Genomic DNA, 6,110 nt, shown 5'->3' with positions numbered 1-6,110 from the left:
ATAAACCAAGGTTTAAAGGTGCACCAATGACTATTACTATCACTATCTACTATAACTACATACCTCCCACCCCATCTTTGATAAAAGCACTGTTTCTGGCAACGGACCCCAGGTCTCAATATACAGTAGGTACAGGACGCAGATGCAGGTGCTTAGCTTTTCAGTTGACATTGTGCTTCAGTGGTATTCCCTAACAAATTTGTCAGGGAATGCAGTTAATTACACTGCTACAAACCAAATGACACACAGTTAACTTGGGGCCTCTCAGCATCTGGGGCCCTGGGATCCCAGCTATTCCCACTTTGCTGCCTTTGCCCAGTTGATAATCTAGCCCTGTCAAGGCCAGCCCTAACCATCATATGTAAATCATCCTAACAGCTTCCAGCTTATATGAATCAGACACTCATAAAGTCAGCAGCAACATTTACTGTTGGCAGTAAAGGTCATAAAAACCAAGCAATGAACACTTCCTGGCAGGAGCCAGAGATAGTGAGGGTCATAGCCAAGGAGTGGGCTCTGTCATAGCACATGTGATCTTCCACTATCAGGTGTTATCAGTACAGTGATGACTCCTTGACTGGAAGCAATGGAGCGAGCTGGAGGGAGGAAGGGATGGTCCCATACAAAAACATTTGGTGGAGTTAGTGGAGGGCATGATATATGTTAGTGAGGTATTCCAAAGAGTCAAAGGTGCCAGTTTTACAGGGTATTTGCCATAATATGTCTGCAGCGGCTGACGTGTAAAACCTTCAAGTTAAATGAAGTGATGTGTAAGTGAAATGATGACACCCCCAATCCCCTTGCTTTTTCTATTATTATTAGGGACTGAGCCCAAAAGGCAGGGGACTAATGTAAAACAGTCGTCCTTACCTAAGGGTGAGGACCCTATTGTTTTTCGTGTTTGTTTGTTTCTTTTTTTTATTATTACAGGACATCACACCTGAATTTGACCCCCTAAACATGCTCAAAAACTCACCAAATTTGGCATGCACATCAGGTCTGGTATGAAATTTGATGAAATGTAAAAATTAACCCCTAAAGTGCCAACCTCTCTAGCGCCACCTATGTAACTAAAATGGCCACCATGGCCTGTAGGAATGTTGTAGAGAAATCAAACCAAAACTCAATTATTTGTCTCATCAAGACCTACAAATCATACACTGACACCCCTGACCTAAATCCAACAGGAAGTCCACCTTCCTAGCCTTAGCCTTTCAAAATAATATTTTTCCCTAATTTTGGCCCCCGAACAAACACTATCTCCTCCGAGGGCGTTAACGGTATCAGCTTCAAACTTTAATAGGTGACTTATGACACTATGCTTAAAAAATATGTAGATATAAAGGGCTTGCTCTAAGGTAACGAAAACACAACAATTATTATTTTCAGCTGATTAGACACTAATTAAAACATATAAATATTCTATTCAATTTTTACCAAGTCTCTTCTGTTAGATGCCACTAAATGCTACACAATGGACCTTTAAGAGAAATGGTTTCTCTTATTTGTGCACCATTCATTTCAACTGGCCAAATAGCATATTTGAGAGTGCTTACTGATGAATATTTGTATTTCAGAGAACAAGATTTCCCTGATCAACAACTGAAGCCAAAGCATCATTATGTCAGCCGCTATCCAGAGCTCATAATCCGCTTTGGACTACTTATCATCTCATCTGTGGACATTAAGATTTGAGCGCAAGCATGCTTACTTCAAACAGTGTGCAAGGAAACTGCACAATTTTAAATACTTGTGCTAAACTCTAGCAGAGAGGCATCAGCTCTTCCAGGCATATCATAATGCTGGTGATCTCTTTCCACCAGCTGTTGTAGTGGAAAAGATGGATGAGTTTTTTCCTGCAGACTATAATCATACCATCAGGTATTGAGCTATGATTTTGGCCCTGACAATACTTTGATTGCTTGTGTGGCAAGACTACGAGGGTTAGATTTTACTTTTGTTAGTTAACAAGTGTCCGACAACAGGGGACCACAGGGGGACCACCACTCTTACACTAACCATAGGGTCACACAGGTACGAATGACACAAGAGACTGACAAAATAAATTGTACAAAAGAAAGTTTATTAACAACACTTTAAAAATTCAAACCTTAAATAAAATCTCTTGGTGGTGATGCGAATGAATAGAATAATAAGTGTCAAAATATTGCACAATCCTTAAGGGCCCCTTTAATGGTTTGATTAAGTTTGCTAATAAAGTGCAGACACTAGGCACAGGGCTGAGGGCTCACCAGGCGGAGATGACTAACAGAAGGGAAGGGGAAGGATCCTGATGCTAAACACCACATGTGAAAACCACACACCGTTGACTGATACCCAAAGTGCACTATTGTACAGGAAGTGAAGGGACCGCCACCGCAGGGATCAGTCAGCCACTCACCACACTAGCCCAACAGCTCCTGTCCAAAGACAAGAGGCAAACTGTTAGTCAAGGCAAAGGGACATAAAATATAATTAAAAAAATTGCCCCAACACCACACTATGCTGGGCCCAGAAGGTCACCACTAAGGTTGATTGTGCTTTAAGTACCACTCGCACACACACTCACATGCACACAGTTAATCCAATAAACCAAAAAAAAAAAAAAGAAAAAAAAGGAAAGAAAAACAAAATCTACAAAAAATAACTCAACACAAAATCTACAGAACACAACAACGATCACAAAATCTATAAACAACAACAATGAATATCTAATTACAATACAAAAAAAGATCACAAAAATTAACTAAAAATTGATAGGCTAGCTGATGAAGATCAGTCTTCCTGGTGCAGCTTTAAATCCTACACTACGTTAATTTCCTCTACCAAGGCAACATATGCGGTGCCACTAGCACTCAAATCTCGTCCAGGGAATTTACTCCAGGCGTGCAAGGCAGCGAGCACGCACACACACACAAAGGATTAATGTAAAAGCCAAAACAAAACAACAAAACAAAAAAAACAAAAGCAGTGAAACAATTACAGACGAGCAGTGAGCTTGCCGAGGCAAACCCATAGACAGAACAGCAGTAGCTGGAGCGCAGAGGCCCGCTTCAGAGGTTGAACCACCTGCTGTGATATGCAAGAGACTTAAATTACTACACCGAATTACAATTAAATGGATTAAAACAAATAAATTATAATAGTTAAACAGGATGACCTAGTTGATTATTACCCTTTACCTGAGTACATATTGCGTGCCATGCCAATAATTGTTCCACACCATTCTCTGCTCTCAATAAAGAGTAATGATGACCTTGGTGGGGAAGCTGAAGGAGATCATCCTTAGGGCCTTGCAAACTATTTCTGAAGCTGTTCAACAGCCTGTGGTAGACAGACTATTAAGCTCTGGTTTAGACTCAATAGAGGACCTCAAGTATGTGAAGCAAGAGGATATTGACTACTACCTGTTAGTCAAAAGACTAAACTTTTGGATTCATTCAAAATGGGTATGTTTGCTTACTGTCACAGCATCACTATTTCATTATACATTATACTAATGCATTGATTTTTAAAGCTGTATGGCCTATCTCATATTTTTGTCAACTTTAGAGATGGAGACAATCGCCTTGGACCTCCAATTCATGCTTTCCCCCACCACTGCAGGAAGCAGCTGCTCTGCACTATTGCTCATCTTTGCTCTCCTACTCGGCATTTAGTGGAACTGAAGACAGCCAGCCCTCCTCTCGCATAAGGTAATCATGGACAGAATTCTTTCAGGTGCCATGGAACCTCATGCCTGTGGACATTCATTCAGCTATCTCAGATGGTAAGAGGCCTTCATCTGTCACATGATGGCAGATGGTGAGAGTGGTAGCAGATGAGATGAGGAGGTATGAGCCAAACCCAACATGCTCACATTGCCTCACAGTTTGCCAAAAGCTTGTTTGTCAGTTCTGCTGATCAACTTGACAACAGTCAGCGTCTGGGAAGTGGATACACATCACTCCTAATCCAAGTAAAAAATTGTATCGATAAACTGAACCACACCAGCAGCTTTCGACAACACCGTTCATCTGGCCATGGACAAAAGAGAGGACATACTGACATGTATGGCTGCAACAGATTCCAGCCCAGCCTCCCACCAGAGGAGACTGAAGAGATAGTGGAGAACAAACATCAAAAACTGGAAGGGATATACCATCAGGATGGTATCAATTAAAAAGCTGAGAGAGCAGAGGTGAAGCAGCTAATGCACACAACTTTCTATCTGTAGCGGTGCCACACTAATGCTCTACCAGCACCAACCACTGAGGATTTAAGAACCAAGTAGCCATACCTGTTCACTCAGAAAGGGCTCTATTCTCACCTTGAGCTTCTCACTGATATCCCTGTGCTGCGTTCACTTGAGCTTGCCATGGAGGAGTGTGGTAGAACCATTGTGGAACTTTTCAAGACTAAACCCACCAATGCAGGAGTCAAGGAAGTTCTCTCTCTGGATGAAGATGTTGAGCTGTCATTTTGTGTCATTCTGATGGCTCACTTCTCTTGCAAATGTCAGATTCTTCATATATATATATGATGTCAATGCCATGTCAAAAATGACTAATTTTATCACTTTGTATTTCACTTTCTATATCCTACAGCTGACATTGAGAGTACAATCTCCAAACTCCTTTATCTGATTGTCTGATACTGCTTGGTATGTTTACATCATTGGATAGGCAAGCAACAAAATTTTCTTTTAAGGCATGATGCAATACTCTATACAAGATATATTTTGATCTCCTTTGTTATGGGAATGCAATATTGATTTTCAAATTCATCTAATTTCTCATAGTTGCAGTATTAGATCAAGACATAAAGAATTTATTTGCAAAAAATTGAAAGAAACAACAAACTGTTGAATGTAATGGTTTACATGGTATACTTTCTGAATCCAAAATCCACAATGATGCAAAAGTCAATATTGCCTACTCGCCAACTAATGTTTTTGAATATTATCTGAAAAAACACATGGTTAAGAGAAATAAGCACAACTGGAGATATCTATTTTTGCAAGTGGACTCTTCACATGGTGCTACACAAATTGCTGTCTGTGTAACCACAGCAGGAAATCAAAAGCACCTCTGATTATATTGTGGTTGTATGAGCATCAAAAACCAAAGCTGCTCTTCTTTCTGCCACAAGCAAAACAAGATGCACAAATTTATATCACAATAACTATTTTGTAACAATAAGAACTTCACATCTCTGCATGTTACTGTGCTACTATTGTTACTGGGGGCAGTTGAAATGAAGGCAGCAACTGTTAGAGAAATATTAATTCAGGGTACTATGAATAGATGGACAGAATATTCATTATGAATAAAAAAAAAGGTTTCTCAACCAGTACTACACATGGCAAAATACTTTTTCACCACTAAACACAATTAATTTCAAACATGGACCAAAAATCTATGAATTTGACAGAGGAAAATTCTTCTAAGTTTCAGGTGAAACGGCAGGAAGCTGTATTCAGTGCTGGATGGTCAGCTTTAAAGGTCCAGTGTGTAGTATTTAGTGGCATCTAACAGAACAGACTTGATCAAAATTGAATATAATATTTATAAGTATGTTTTAATTAGTGTCTAATCAAATGAAAATAATTATTGTTGTGTTTTCGTTACCTTAGAATGAGCCCTCTATATCTACATAGGGAGCAGGTCCCCCTCCATGGAGGCCACCATGTTGCATTGCCATGTTTCTACAGTAGCGCAGAACGGCCAAACCTAACACTGGCTCTAGTGAGAGCCTCGCACATTTTTAGATTCAGTGGATAGCCACCGGAAATGCACCGGTTGGAAGACGAAGAAGGAGAGGAGAGAGTGGTTGCTGTTCCCCACCAAACATTTTGTATTGTGAGAAGTTTTTGAAACCAAAATCTGATAAATGGAGGATCATGCTTATTATTTAGGAAAATCACAGGAGCCTGAGTTGTTGTCATCAAAGAAACGAAAACACGAAGAAGCTAAACGAAATCGGGACAAGCGACAGCATAAAACGAGGATAAACATTGGTGTTGCCTTTCCCAGATGGAAATCCCTGATGAGAAAGAAATATTTGCAGACTGACGCCAAAGTTGCCTGTTTTCTGCTGAACAGGTAAGAGTAACGTTAAAGATTACAACG

The sequence above is a fragment of the Thunnus albacares genome, chromosome 4 (genome assembly GCF_914725855.1).
Source record: "Thunnus albacares chromosome 4, fThuAlb1.1, whole genome shotgun sequence".
In the NCBI taxonomy this organism is placed as follows: domain Eukaryota; kingdom Metazoa; phylum Chordata; class Actinopteri; order Scombriformes; family Scombridae; genus Thunnus; species Thunnus albacares.
The sequence above is the reverse complement of the archived record's forward strand: the minus strand, read 5'-3'. Positions refer to the sequence as shown.